The sequence below is a fragment of the Gossypium arboreum genome, chromosome 4 (assembly GCF_025698485.1).
Source record: "Gossypium arboreum isolate Shixiya-1 chromosome 4, ASM2569848v2, whole genome shotgun sequence".
NCBI classification, from domain to species: Eukaryota; Viridiplantae; Streptophyta; class Magnoliopsida; order Malvales; family Malvaceae; genus Gossypium; species Gossypium arboreum.
Genome location: NC_069073.1, coordinates 53,670,595 through 53,687,024, shown reverse-complemented (window position 1 = coordinate 53,687,024; position 16,430 = coordinate 53,670,595). Strand labels below are relative to the sequence as shown.

The 16,430-nt window shown below is 36.2% G+C and overlaps 1 long non-coding RNA gene across 1 annotated transcript; it reads right to left on the bottom strand.

Annotated features, from left to right (window-relative positions):
- Positions 1-6,303: 6,303 nt before the first annotated feature.
- LOC128291681 (uncharacterized) lies at positions 6,304-8,344 on the bottom strand. Its single transcript, XR_008281502.1, has 2 exons — positions 8,257-8,344; positions 6,304-6,614 (listed from the first exon to the last, which is right to left on the bottom strand). It is a non-coding gene; the product is annotated as an uncharacterized LOC128291681 (long non-coding RNA).
- Between the last annotated feature and the right edge of the window lie 8,086 nt (positions 8,345-16,430).

The window sequence follows — 16,430 nt, the reverse complement described above, 5'->3', positions numbered from 1 at the left end:
TTAGTGGTATCAGAGCTATGGTTGTAACACCCCGTACCCGAGTCCGTTACCGGAGTCGAACACAAGGTGCACACAGACTTAATTGTTTTCACAGTCCATAAAAAAATTTCCAGACAAGCTGGTTACTGCGTCACTGTCGCCTTAAAAATCATATCTTGAGTTTCAAAACTCGAAAATCAGTTTTGTAATTTTTCCCTGAAACTAGACTCATATGTCCATCTACATATTTGTTTCTAGAATTTTTGGTCAAGACAATTAGTACAGTTTATTAGTTAAAGTCTCCTATGTTACAGGGGTCGACTACACTGATCTTCGCATGTTACAACTTGAATATCTCCCTGTACAAGGATTCAATACTGATGCAGTTTGTTTCTATAGAAACTAGACTCAAATAGAAATCTATACATATATGGTATGACTCCTAATTATCTCTGGTTAATTTATAATGAATTTCCAAAGTCGGAACAGGGAATCCAGAAACCGTTCTGGCCCTGTTTCACGAATACCTAAATATCTCTTAACATACAACTCATATGATAGTTTCGTTTCTTCCATATGAAAGTAGATTCATCAAGCCTCATTTACATAATTTATTCACTATTTAATTCCATTCCCGCTATTTTTAGTGATTTTTCACATCCACACCACTGCTGCTGTCAGCATCTGTTTTCAAGGTAAACTTTACCTATTTCGTGGTTTCCATGGACCAACTAGAGTTTTGTCATACATAGGTCCACATATGATCATATTTAGCCATTCCAAGGGCTGATCATTGCCCAACACTTCCATCTCAGTCCATAGTCACATCATGAAACCATATATATACATAAACACAAATGGTCTAATGCCATACTCCACTTCTATCGCCATTTTCGCATGGGCATACACATACATCACAAAAAGTACTGAAAAACAACAAAGGGTAGTCCTATACATGTCATTTCAAAGCTCAACCAAAATTTGTACCAAAAGGGGCTTTGATAGTGTGGGAGACTTCGACTTCAAAAATCCGAGTCCGATGGTGACGAGCCAAAATCTATAAAACAGAGAACAAAGAAACGGAGTAAGCAATTTATGCTTAGTAAGTTTTGAGCAAGGGATTCCAGCACAACAAAAGCATAGCATTCATATAGCTAAACGGATAATTTCATATGCACACATTCTCAATATCCTACTTACTTCACATTACCAACCCTTATGTTCATACACAAAAGATCAACTTAGCCAAAGGCTGGTAGCTCATTTATCAACTAAGCGAATACTTATTTGTAAGGGCTCAACTAATTCAAAGCACATACGAAACATACCTCATTGCTGGAATTTTGCAAGCGTATTAACTGAAATTTTTACAGCAAGATTGCTCATTCCCGAATCACGTACCTTCGAATTTAACCGGATATAGCGACTCGCCGATTGTCTTGGGACATAGCCGGTTATAGTGATTCGCACAATTGCCTTCGAGAATTAGCCCGGATTTAGTAACTCGCATAAATGCCTTGGGACTTAACCCGGTTTTGGTAACTCGCACAAATGCCTTCGAATTGACCGGATTTAGTCACTTAGCACAAAAGCCTTGGGACTTAGCCGGATATCATTGAATAACCAAGCACATATATCAACAAATCATAACACATTCTTATTACATTCTCATTACCAAAGCTCAAACACAAGACACTTATCATATTTACAATTTCGGCTCAATAGCCACACACAAAGGGCATGATTTCAATTTGCTTAACACATGATCTAATCAAATCATAATCTAAGTTCCATTACTCAAAACTTACCTCGGATGTTGTCGAATGATTCCGATGGCTATTCGACCACTTTTTCCTTCCCTTTATTGGATTTAGCTCCCTTTGCTCTTGAGCTTAATTTAACAAATAAATTGATTTAATCATTTGAGCATCGAAGAGGAATTCAAGGTACTTAGCCCACATATTTTCATTAGACATTAAAGTCACATATGTACGGAAATCATGAATCAAACTCAACACATTAGTTAGTACTCTCCTTAGCGAATTTTCCAAGCCAAGAATAGGCATCAATATGCTTGCCTCTAACCGAATGCATGCACACCAATCCCCTCATGTGGCGAATATGCATGTCCATGTTGAGGCCAATTATACACTTAATACCACACATAAACGGCATACATTTTACTAACTAACGATTCCATATTGTAACTCAATACGCATCAATCATTTACTTCATAACCAAACATCATCATATGAAAATATATACCTTGAGATAGTATATATGTCATACCAATACATCATGTACAAACATATATATATATATATATATATATATATATATATGCTAGAGCCGAATCTCAAAGTTGATTATAACTAAACATGAACATAAATCCAAAACACAAATCTTACCTACCATGCAATAAGCATAAATTATACTTATGGATGTACCATGGCCGAATACATCACAACCCCATACCATTTCAATTTTGGTCATGGTTAAACAAAGAGCTTAATGTCTCACTCAAAAATGCTAAAAAGAAAGTCCAAGAGCCATCAATCCACCATCACATGTATCATTAGCAAGCTTCATATTTAACATGCAATGGCATTAACACAAAATCCACCTTGGCGAATACCACCCCATGACATAGCAAGGATTTGAACCATGGGCTAATAAGAACATCAAGTTAGCAACCAAAAACATGCATGAATCTCATGGCACAACATCAAACATACCTTAATCTTGATACAAGTATGGTCAAACCTCTTCCTAATCCCTTCCAAACCAAACATGAAGCAAGAACTCCTCCTTCTTCCTTAGAATTTTCGCCAAGAGAGAATGAAAGGATGAACAAATTTTTTCTTTTCTTTTCTTCAACTCACGGCAATGGGGGAATCACACACCTTCTTTCCTTTTTTTTCTTTCTTTATTACCCATACTCATTTCTTTATTTATTCCAACATAAACCACTTACACAACATGTTTCATGACATATTTTGCCCATAATCCCTTGTCATGGCCGGCCACTAGCTATTAGGGGGAAATTTGACATGCAAGTCCTCCCTTTGATTACATGCACTATTAGGTCCTTATAGATTAGCCTATCACATTTCAAAAGTGTCACACAAGTCCTAATAACTGAATTCACATGCAATCGACTAAATCAAGCTTGAAATTTTCACACATTCATAAATACATATTCTAGACAATAAATATTACGTATTTCAGTGACTCGGTTTAGCGGTCCCGAAACCACTTCCCGACTAGGGTCAATTTTGGGCTGTCACAATGGTTTAGTCAGTTCTCGGACTAATAAAGTGTGTGTAAAAGTCTAGTTATACATGCCATAAAAATATTGTGATAGTGTGGTGACTCTGATTATTCTAAATTGTGTTTTGTTTTAATATAGTAATGGATCCTCAAGGAACTGCTGCGGTGATGATGTCTTAGTAATGCGCCGGCTCCCGCACAAGGGACCGCTACTGTGGAAAGTAGACTGAGACATTGAGATAGGGAGATGAGGCTCGGGATGCCTTTCTCCAAATGATGAACAATTGGTATACTGAATTTATTCTAGCAAATCCAAATGCTCAACCTCCTCCACCCCTCCTATACCTCGGACAATTCCTCAGAATCGCTCAAGGCATAGATTTGGTAAGAATGAACAAGCCTCCGGTTGACAAGATTCGAAAACAAGGGGCTGAAGAGTATAGAGCAAAGATCGATGATGATCCTGAAAAAGTGGAATTCTGGCTTAAAAATTCTACTCGTGTATTTGATGAGCTCTCATGTACACTCGAGGAGTGCTTAAAGTATGCTGTATCACTTTTGAGTGATTCAGCCTACCACTGGTGGAAGACTTTGGTAGCAGTGGTGCCAAAAGAAAAAGTTACTTGGGATTTCTTCCAGGAAGAATTTAGAAAGAAATATATAAGTCAGCGATTTATTGATAAAAAACGGAAGGAGTTCCTTGAATTGAAGCAGGGCAAGATGTCTATGGCAGAGTATGAACGCGAATTTGTGAGACTCAGCAAGTATGCCCAGGAATGTGTGTCCACCGAGGCCATTATGTGCAGAAGGTTTGAAGATGGGCTAAATGAGGACATTAAAGTGCTTGTAGGAATTTTGGAGTTGAAAGAGTTTGTAGTATTGGTTGATCGAGCTCTTAAAGCCGAAGAATTGAACAAAAAAAGAAGAAAAGCTGCTATTGAGGCTCGAGATGCCAGAAAAAGGCCGATAAGCAAGCCATTTCAATATCAATCAAAGAAGTCTAAAGAGACAAACCCTCGAATGACAGTTTCAATTGGGGATTCACACAGAGATCATGGTAGAGCATATTCGGGGTCTAAAGCTAAAGCTACTTCGGTGGCAAGTGTGGGTAATGTGCGACCTAGAAAGCCCGAGTGTCAGTAATGTGGCAGGCAACATTATGGTGAGTGTTGGGGAACCGAGCGAGCCTGTTTCAGGTGCGGTTCTCGCAAGCATTTTATTAGAGACTTTCCGGAGAAAGTTAAAGAAGAAAGATTTCAGAGTGCTAGACAGAATACCACCGCTAGTAGAGGTAGACCACCGAGAAATACTGGAGGTGGGACTAGCAATAAAACTATGATGAAAGATTCAGAGGCAAGATCAGAAGCTATAGCACCTGCTAGAGCTTATGCTATACGTTTCCGAGAAGATGCATCATCTCCCGATGTCATTACTGGTACATTTTCTCTTTATGATACTATTGTTATTGCATTGATTGATCCCGGGTCCACTCATTCCTATATTTGCATGAATTTAGTATCTAATAAAAAGTTTCCTATTGAGTTTACTGAGTTTACGATTAAAGTGTCGAACCCCTTAGGCCAATATGTGCTAGTTGACAAGGTTTGCAAGAATTGCCCATTAATGATTCAAGGTCACTGTTTTTGCGGCTAATTTGATGCTGTTACCATTTGATGAGTTTGACGTTATCTTGGGAATAGACTGGTTGACATTGTATGATGCCAAGGTAGACTGTAAACAAAAAACACTAGAGTTGAAATGTGAAAATGGAGAAATTTTGTGGGTTGAAATAGATGAATCAAATAAATTGCCTATGGTGATTTCGCACATGTCTCGCATGTAAATACATGAGGAAAGGGTGTGAAGCTTATCGGCTTATGTAATGAATCTTGAGTTGCCTCAACTGAAGTTTGAATTAGTACCGATAGTCTGTGAGTTTCCAGATGTATTTCCAGAGGAATTGCCTGGGTTGCCTCCGAACAAAGAGATAGAGTTTACCATTGATTTGTTACCAGGTACTGCACCAATCTCGATTGCTCCACATAGAATGGCTCCGACTGAATTAAAAGAATTGAAGGCTCAGTTGCAGGAGTTAACAGATAAGGGATTTGTGAGACCGAGTTTCTCTCCCTGGGGTGCTCCTGTATTGTTCGTAAAGAATAAGGATGGTTGAATGAGACTTTGCATTGATTACCGTCAGCTTAATAAGGTGACTATAAAGACCAAGTACCCATTGCCGAGGATTGATGATTTATTCGATCAGTTAAAGGGGGCCACAGTGTTTTCAAAGATCGATTTGATGTAACACCCCGTACCCGAGTCCATTACCGGAGTCGAACACAAGGTGCACACAAACTTAACTTAATCATTTTCACTGTCCATTTAAAAATTTCCAGACAAGCTGGTTACTGCATCACTGTCGTCTTAAAAATCATATCTTGAGTTTCAAAACTCGAAAATCAGTTTTGTAATTTTTCTCCGAAACTAGACTCATATGTCCATCTACAGATTTTTTTCTAGTATTTTTGGTCGAGCCAATTAGTACAGTTTATTAGTTAAAGTCTCCCCTATTCCAAGGTTCGACTACACTGACCTTTATACATTACGAATTGGATATCTTCCGGTACAGCTCTTCAATACTGATGCTGTTTGTTTCTTTAGAAACTAGACTCGAAGAGGAATTTATACATATATGGAATGACTCCTAATCATCTCTGGTTAATTTACAATGAATTTCCAAAATCGGAACAGGGGATCCAGAAACCGTTCTGGCCCTGTTTCACAAGAACTTTAATATCTCTTAACATATAACTCATATGACTGTTTCGTTTCTTCCATATGAAAGTAGATTCATCAAGGTTCATTTACATAATTTATTAACTATTTAATTCCATTCCTACAAATTTTAGTGATTTTTCAAATGCTCACCACTGCTGCTGTCCGTATCTGTTTTCGAGGTAACTTTACCTATTTTGTGGTTTCCATGGACCAACTAGAGTTTTGTCATACATAGGTCCACATATACTCATATTTAGCCATTCCAATGGCTGATCATTTGCCCAACACTTCCATTCCAGTCCATACTCACATCATGAAACTATACATATATACATAAACACAAATAGTCTAATGCCATACCCCACTTTTACGAGCCATTTTCGCATGGCTGTACACACATACATCACAAAACGTATTTGAAAAAAACAGCAAAGGGTAGTCCTATACATTAACCATGATATCCTCTCACTACTAGTCTATTCTATACATGCCATAAGATATTCCAAAACATAGCAGTACCAAACAGTGGATAGTGATAGTGTGACTAGTTGCTGACGATCCCCGAGCCTGTAGCTTCCAAATGAGATCTATAAAACAGAGGAAACAAAGTACACGGAGTAAGCATTACAATGCTTAGTAAGTTTCAAGCAGTGTCAACAGATAACAATCAAGTTATAACATAGTTGTTCATATTTTTATTTCACTCTTCCTTCGGGCATACCACCCCTTTATCCGAATATGCACATCTCATCATAATCATGGGAATAGTCTCATAGATTGCTCTCGTATACATCACGTAACTACCTTATGGTTTAGTTTAAATCAAGCTCACATGTAAACTTGGAATACATACATGTTTAACCTTTCGCATTGCGTATATTTATAAGCAATTCTTATTACGAAGTCTTACCCGGACATAATCTCCACACGTAGTCATCGGGTCGTACCCGGACATAATCTCCACACGTAGTCATCGGGTCTCACCGGAACATATTTCAAGTTTCATGTACACTTAATCACATGTTACAACATTCACATTAGCCATTCGGCTTTACCACATATATATATATACACTTTCACATTCATCACGTCGGCCATTAGGCCTTATCACATATATATACATTTTCACATTCATCACATCGCCATTAGGCCTTATCACATATATATACATCTTCACATTCATCACATCGGCCATTAGGCCTCATCACATATATATACATTTTCACATTCATCACATCGGCCATTAGGCCTTATCACATATATATACATTTTCACATTCATCACATCGCCATTAGGCCTCATCACATATATTATTATGTACAGACTTGGTCTTGGCGAATCTTCATCAATCATTTTCCAACGAATAATTCAATTTCACGCCATACTATCATTTCATATTCAATACTCATAAACTTACAATTTCACAAATTTTGATATCAGAGATCCATCTAGCACTCATGTATCATTTTACAATATCACAATTTAGATTTCATGTATGGGATCAATCAATAGCTTATGAGCAACTAAAACAAGTTTTTATGCATGTTTACAACAAAATCACATATTCGCTACGAGCTGTTTTCCTGAGCAATGGTCACTAAATTATTTATACCCGGAGCTACAAGACTCCAAATCACTTGCCGTCAATTTTCTCAGAATATAGACTCATATATCTTCCATCCGTGAAATTTTCAAAATTTTTGGTTTGGCCAATCAATACCAGATTTTTCTTAAAGTTTCCCCTGTTTCACTGTTTGACTAATCTGACCACTCTTCGCTCTGAATCAAATTTTTCATTGTACAGAATTCTTAATGTGTTCTATTTGATTTCATTTGGAACTAGACTCATTAAGGAGTCTCAGCATATAAATCTTATATTATAACCATTTTTGTACAAATTATAATGATTTTCCAAAAACAAAACAGGGAATTTCGGAGTCAATCCGACACTGTCTCACAAAACTTTAAATATACCTTTATAGGAAATTCATTTGCTTACATAGTTTCTTTTATAAGACACTAGACTCAATAAGCTTCATTTTCATATTTTATTCAACTTCGAACTCGCCTTCTACAATTTTTGGTGAAATTTCAAAGTTACAATACTGCAGTAACTCAAATCTGTCAAGACTAGTTCGCACTTAAACTATATAAATTCATTCTTCTCGCTACTAAGTTTATACGATCTTTAAGTATACTAAAGTAAAGTTCAAACACTTGAGAACTTACCTCGGATACTGTTGAACAATTTCAAAACGGCTATTCAATTACATTCGCCTTCCCGCTATACAAGATTGATTCCTTGAGCTCGTGAACTAAATCAACCAATTTAACAACTCAATTTACATTCGCAATGTCATCACATACATAACAAAATTAGATTCATTTCTTAAACCATCCCCGCAAATCACCTTCCAAGAACCTTGATGTACTTTAAGCTAAACCACTTCATGGTATACATATACACATTCGCTAATATAAACAAGGTTAGCACTTAGCCGAAATAATTTCTTTAACATTTTAAATTTCATTCGGTCTAATCTCCATATCAACTACTAATTCACAATAAGAATCAAATCCAAAATCAGCTACTATAATATATATCTAAATGCCATGTAGCTACTTAGTTGATTATCAATTACCACTTAATTCACATATTAACACATAACATCTCACATTAGCAATTCATTTGTATTATTCGAATACAAGCTCAACATGCAACCTCATCCCTTTAGTTTTCCATTTAATAATCGAACACAAAGATCACATGTCTAACTCCCTATCCAATCTTGATTTCTAACACAAATACTCTCCCTTAACCGAATGTCCATAACCAATTTACAAAACATTTTCACTTCAACATAGCCGATTGTCATCAAGCGATTAAGCCACATCTATTCAATTTTTACCAAGCTCAACTTATCTATAATCAACCTTCAATACACTAAAGCATCAAAAACAACATCAAAAAAAAAAAAATACAAACATCCATGGCCGAATGTCATCTTCATAATTTTACAAAAACATTTGCCATGAGCTAGCTTCATTACTTGATGACCACTCCAAATATACAAAGATTTTCAATGAAAGAGCATTAACATACCTTAATCCCCCTTTTTAGCCTTTTACTTGAAAATTTCAACTTAGAAGCAAACAAATTTCATGGTTTTCCACTACATGCAGCCGGCCTCTCCTCTCTAGCTTCCTTTGCAAGAGACAAGGGAGCAAGATAGAAAGAAAAAAAAATGTTGAAGTCTTTCTTTCTTCCATTCACGGCAATGGAGGGGGAGACAACTTTGGTTTCTCCTCCCACTCCCTTCTTTTTTTAGTATTCTTCCCACACACTTTAGCATAATATGTCTATAATATGCCTTACCCCATAGCATGGCCGGCCACCATTTAGATTCTTGGCTAATTTGACATGCAAGTCCCTCATGTCAATAATTCATGCATTATTTGGCCACTTTAAATTTCACCTATCACATTTTCAAGTCCTATCACATGGGTCCTTTCTTATAAATTAGCACCTAATTGATAAAATCAAGGCACGAAATATTCACACATACAAATCCCACATATAATAAGCATGAATATAACATCTAATTATTTTTGTGACTCGGTTTTGTGGTCCCGAAACCACTTTCCGACTAGGGTCACATTAGGGTGTCACAACTCTCCCCACTTAAGAAATTTTCGTCCCCAAAAATTTCTACCGATGCATAGTTTAGAATAGCGTCCTCTTATTGAATTATACTCATATAAACATTAGCTCATCGATAGCAATTGTAATTCATTATTGATTTCACATCGATCTATAAAATCATTTTCTTATCTCAAAACAAATACATAAACATTTCTACAAGTATGCACATATATCTCATTTCCTTGATTTCATAAGCAATAATCACTTAATTTAATTCACAATTGCATTTCAAACACATATCAAGCACATACTAACATGTATAATTCACATCATCAACCCACATATTTGTAACCCACATTCTCATCCATGTATAAGTCGTAACCTGGCGAAAATACACATATACTCAAACATCCCAATAAATATCCTTTATAACTCCATCGTATCTCAATATTCAACTTCCACACACTGAACATTTAATTCATTCAGCACATACGAACATACCTCATTGCTGGAATTTTTTTGCAAGCGTATTAACTGAAATTTTACAGCAAGATTGCTCATCTCCGAATCACGTACCTTGAGATTTAACCGGATATAGCGACTCGCTCGATTATCTTGGGACATAGTCCGTTATAGTGATTCGCACAATTGCCTTCGAATTAGCTTTGGATTTAGTCACTTAGCACAAAAGCCTTGGGACTTAGCGAATACCATTCGAATAACCAAGCACATATATATCAACAAATCAATACACATTCTTATTACATTCTCATTACCAAAGCTCAAACACAAGACACTTATCATATTTACAATTTCGCTCAATAGCCACACACCAAGAGCATGATTTCGATTTGCTTAAGACATGATCTAATCAAATCATAATTTAAGCTCTATTTACTCAAGAACTTACTTCACATTACCAACCCTTATGTTCATACACAAAAGATCAACTTAGCCAAAGGCGGTAGCTCGTTTATCAACCGACGAATACTTACTTGTAAGGGCTCAACTAATTCAAGCACATATAGCTCTTACAATGCCATATCCTAGATATGGTCTTACATATTCTCACATATCGAGCCGATGCCATGTCCTGGACATGGTCTTACACACTATCTCAAATCAATGCCTTCGTCCCTGCACGAGGCCTTACTTGAATTCCATTTCACACACTTAGTGCCCATCGACCGATCTCGCACTCATAGTGCTCGGTTAAAGGATTTACACACACATAGTGCCTCCAATCATTCACACACATAGTGCTCTTATTCATTCGTTATTACACATTGAAATGACTTAACCAAGTCGATAAACATCATGTATGTACACTTTTAAACATATCATCTCATTTAAATTTGAATTAGTATAGAAATGAACACTTAAACTTTGCTCAAATTACAAGACGAAGCCTACTAGGCACGAAGGTCCGAATACACGCCACCAAAGATGATTGCTCTTGGGACCTAGCCGGATACATCACTAGCACGAATGCTCTTGAAACTTAGTCCGGATACATCACTAGCACGAATGCTCTTCGGAACTTAGTCCGGATACATCACAAGCACGAATGCTCTTCGAATTTAGTCCGGATACATCACTAGCACGAATGCTCTTCGGAACTTAGTCCGGATATATCACTCTCAATTCTCATGGTCATATACACATATAGCAATACACATTAGTATATCATTTACATTACTTGAATACAAACACAACATGCTTATCGACCATTCAACTTCCGGTTCCATAGCCACATACAAAGAATCACATTTATAGTCATAACACTCTTTCAAAATTGCATCACTCATACCCTTAATTCAATCCAAATCGAAATTCAAATACGAGTACATGATACGCACTGATCAACTTAATAATTTAGGCATATCTAAGTGAAGTTATATCGCAACTTCTCATAGTCGAAGCTTGCTACACTCGATCGGGATCAAGATTCATTACAATACAAACAACCACCTTTTAATAGTCAAAAATCATCACACTATCATTTTATCGGTTTATGGCATGTATAAATAGACTCACGCGTGCTACGTTAGTCCTAGAATCGACTAAACCGTAGCTCTGATACCAATAAAATTGTAACACCCCGTACCCGAGTCCGTTACCGGAGTCGAACACAAGGTGCACACAAACTTAACTTAATCATTTTCACTGTCCATTTAAAAATTTCCAGACAAGCTGGTTACTGCATCACTGTCGCCTTAAAAATCATATCTTGAGTTTCAAAACTCGAAAATCAGTTTCGTAATTTTTCCCCAAAACTAGACTCATATGTCCATCTACAGATTTTTTTCTAGAATTTTTGGTTGAGCCAATTAGTACAGTTTATTAGTTAAAGTCTCCCCTATTCCAAGGTTCGACTACACTGACCTTTATGCATTACGAATTAGATATCTTCCGGTACAGCTCTTCAATACTGATGCTGTTTGTTTCTTTAGAAACTAGACTCGAACAGGAATTTATACATCTATGGAATGACTCCTAATCATCTCTGGTTAATTTACAATGAATTTCCAAAATCGGAACAGGGGATCCAGAAACCGTTCTGGCCCTGTTTCACGAGAACTTTAATATCTCTTAACATATAACTCTTATGACCGTTTCGTTTCTTCCATATGAAAGTAAATTCATCAAGGTTCATTTACATAATTTATTCAGTATTTAATTACATTCCTACAAATTTTAGTGATTTTTCAAATGCTCACCACTGCTGCTGTCCGTATCTGTTTTTGAGGTAACTTTACCTATTTCGTGGTTTCCATGGACCAACTAGAGTTTTGTCATACATAGGTCCACATATACTCATATTTAGCCATTCCAATGGCTGATCATTTGCCCAACACTTCCATTCCAGTCCATACTCACATCATGAAACTATACATATATACATAAACACAAATAGTCTAATGCCATACCCCACTTTATCCGAATATGCACATCTCATCATAATCATGGGAATAGTCTCATAGATTGCTCTCGTATACATCACGTAACTACCTTATGGTTTAGTTTAAATCAAGCTCACATGTAAACTTGGAATACATACCTGTTTAACCTTTCGCATTGCGTATATTTATAAGCAATTCTTATTACGAAGTCTTACCCGGACATAATCTCCACACGTAGTCATCGGGTCTCACCCGGAACATATTTCCAAGTTTCATGTACACTTAATCACATGTTACAACATTCACATTAGCCATTCGGCTTTACCACATATATATACACTTTCACATTCATCACGTCGGCCATTAGGCCTTATCACATATATATACATTTTCACATTCATCACATCGGCCATTAGGCCTTATCACATATATATACATCTTCACATTCATCACATCGGCCATTAGGCCTCATCACATATATATACATTTTCACATTCATCACATCAGCCATTAGGCCTCATCACATATATATACATTTTCACATTCATCACATCGGCCATTAGGCCTTATCACATATATATACATTTTCACATTCATCACATCGGCCATTAGGCCTCATCACATATATTATTATGTACAGACTTGGTCTTGGCCGAATCTTCATCAATCATTTTCCAACGAATAATTCAATTTCACGCCATACTATCATTTCATATTCGAATACTCATAAACTTACAATTTCACAAATTTTGATATCAGAGATCCATCTAGCACTCATGTATCATTTTACAATATCACAATTTAGAATTCAAGTATGGGATCAATCAATAGTTTATGAGCAACTAAAACAAGTTTTTATGCATGTTTACAACAAAATCACATATTCGCAACGAGCTGTTTTCCTGAGCACTGGTCACTAAATTATTTATACCCGGAGCTACAAGACTCCAAATCACTTGCCGTCAATTTTCTCAGAATATAGACTCATATATCTTCCATCCATGAAATTTTCAGAATTTTTGGTTTGGCCAATCAATACCAGATTTTTCTTAAAGTTTCCCCTGTTTCACTATTTGACTAATCTGACCACTCTTCGCTACGAATCAAATTTTTCATTGTAGAGAATTCTTAATGTGTTCTATTTGATTTCATTTGGAACTAGACTCATTAAGGAGTCTCAGCATATAAATCTTATCTTATAACCATTTTTGTACAAATTATAATGATTTTCCAAAAACAAAACAGGGAATTTCGGAGTCAATCCGACACTGTCTCACAAAACTTTAAATATACCTTTATAGGAAATTCCTTTGCTTACATAATTTCTTTTATAAGACACTAGACTCAATAAGCTTCATTTTCATATTTTATTCAACTTCGAACTCGCCTTCTACAATTTTTGGTGAAATTTCAAAGTTACAATACTGCAGTAACTCAAATCTGTCAAGACTAGTTCGGCACTTAAACTATATAAATTCATTCTTCTCGCTACTAAGTTTATACGATCTTTAAGTATACTAAAGTAAAGTTCAAACACTTGAGAACTTACCTGGGATACTGTTGAACAATTTCAAAACGGCTATTCAATTACATTCGCCTTCCCGCTATACAAGATTGATTCCTTGAGCTCGTGAACTAAATCAACCAATTTAACAACTCAATTTACATTCGGCAATGTCATCACATACATAACAAAATTAGATTCATTTCTTAAACCATCCCCGGCAAATCACCTTCCAATAACCTTGATGTAGTTTAAGCTAAACCACTTCATGGTATACATATACACATTCGGCTAATATAAACAAGGTTAGCACTTAGCCGAAATAATTTCTTTAACATTTTAAATTTCATTCGGTCTAATCTCCATATCAACTACTAATTCACAATAAGAATCAAATCCAAAATCAGCTACTATAATATATATCTAAATGCCATGTAGCTACTTAGTTGATTATCAATTACCACTTAATTCACATATTAACACATAACATCTCACATTAGCAATTCATTTGTATTATTGAATACAAGCTCAACATGCAACCTCATCCCTTTAGTTTTCCATTTAATAATCGAACACAAAGATCACATGTCTAACTCCTATCCAATCTTGATTTCTAACACAAATACTCTCCCTTAACCGAATGTCCATAACCAATTTACAAAACATTTTCACTTCAACATAGCCGATTGTCATCAAGCGATTAAGCCACATCTATTCAATTTTACCAAGCTCAACTTATCTATAATCAACCTTCAATACACTAAAGCATCAAAACAACATCAAAAAAAAAATACAAACATCCATGACCGAATGTCATCTTCATAATTTTACAAAACATTTGCCATGAGCTAGCTTCATTACTTCATGACCACTCCAAATATACAAAGATTTTCAATGAAAGAGCATTAACATACCTTAATCCCCTTTTAGCCTTTTACTTGAAAATTTCAACTTAGAAGCAAACAAATTTCATGGTTTTCCACTACATGCAGCCGGCCTCTCCTCTCTAGCTTCCTTTGCAAGAGACAAGGAGCAAGATAGAAAGAAAAAAAATGTTGAAGTCTTTCTTTCTTCCATTCACGGCAATGGAGGGGGAGACAACTTTGGTTTCTCCTCCCACTCCCTTCTTTTTAGTATTCTTCCACACACTTTAGCATAATATGTCTATAATATGCCTTACCCCATAGCATGGCCGCCACCATTTAGATTCTTGGCTAATTTGACATGCAAGTCCCTCATGTCAATAATTCATGCATTATTTGGCCACTTTAAATTTCACCTATCATATTTTCAAGTCCTATCACATGGGTCCTTTCTTATAAATTAGCACCTAATTGATAAAATCAAGGCACGAAATATTCACACATACAAATCCCACATATAATAAGCACAGAATATAACATCTAATTATTTTTATGACTCGGTTTTGTGGTCCCAAAACCACTTTCCGACTAGGGTCACATTAGGGGTGTCACATTTGAGGTCTGGTTACTACCAGTTGAGAGTTAAGGAGCCGGATGTGTCGAAAATTGCCTTTAGGACAAGGTATGGACATTATGAGTTTCTTGTGATGCCTTTTGGCTTAACAAATGCTCCAGCTATATTTATGGACTTAATGAATCGGATCTTTCGGTCATATTTGGATAAGTTTGTAGTAGTGTTTATAGATGACATTCTAATTTATTCTCGGGATGAGTCTGAACATGCCGAACACTTGAGAACCATATTGCAGATCTTGAGAGAAAATAAATTGTTTGCTAAGTTTAGTAAAAGTGAGTTCTGGCTTCGTGAAGTTGGATTTTTGGGACATATAGTCTCAGGTGATGGTATTCGGGTGGATTCAAGCAAGATTTCTGTGATCGTTGATTGGAAACCGCCAAAGAATGTATCCGAGGTTAGAAGTTTTTTAGGCTTAGCCGGATATTGTAGACGTTTTGTTGAGGGATTTTCGATGATTGCCTCTCCTATGACTAAGTTGTTACAAAAGAATGTTAAGTTTGAATGGACTGATAAATGTCAGTAGAGTTTTGAAAAGTTGAAAGCACGATTGACTGAAGCACCAATTTTAGTACAGCCCGAGCCAGGAAAGGAGTTCGTAATTTATAGTGATGCATCATTGACAGGCCTTGGATGTGTGTTGATGCAAGAGGGTAAAGTGGTAGCTTATGCTTCGAGACAGTTAAAACCGCATGAGAAGAACTATCCTACACATGATTTGGAATTGGCCGCTATTGTCTTTGCCTTGAAGATTTGGCGACATTATTTGTATGGTGAAAAATACGGAATTTTTATTGATCACAAAAGTTTGAAGTATTTGATGAATCAAAAGGATTTGAATCTGCGATAGCGGAGA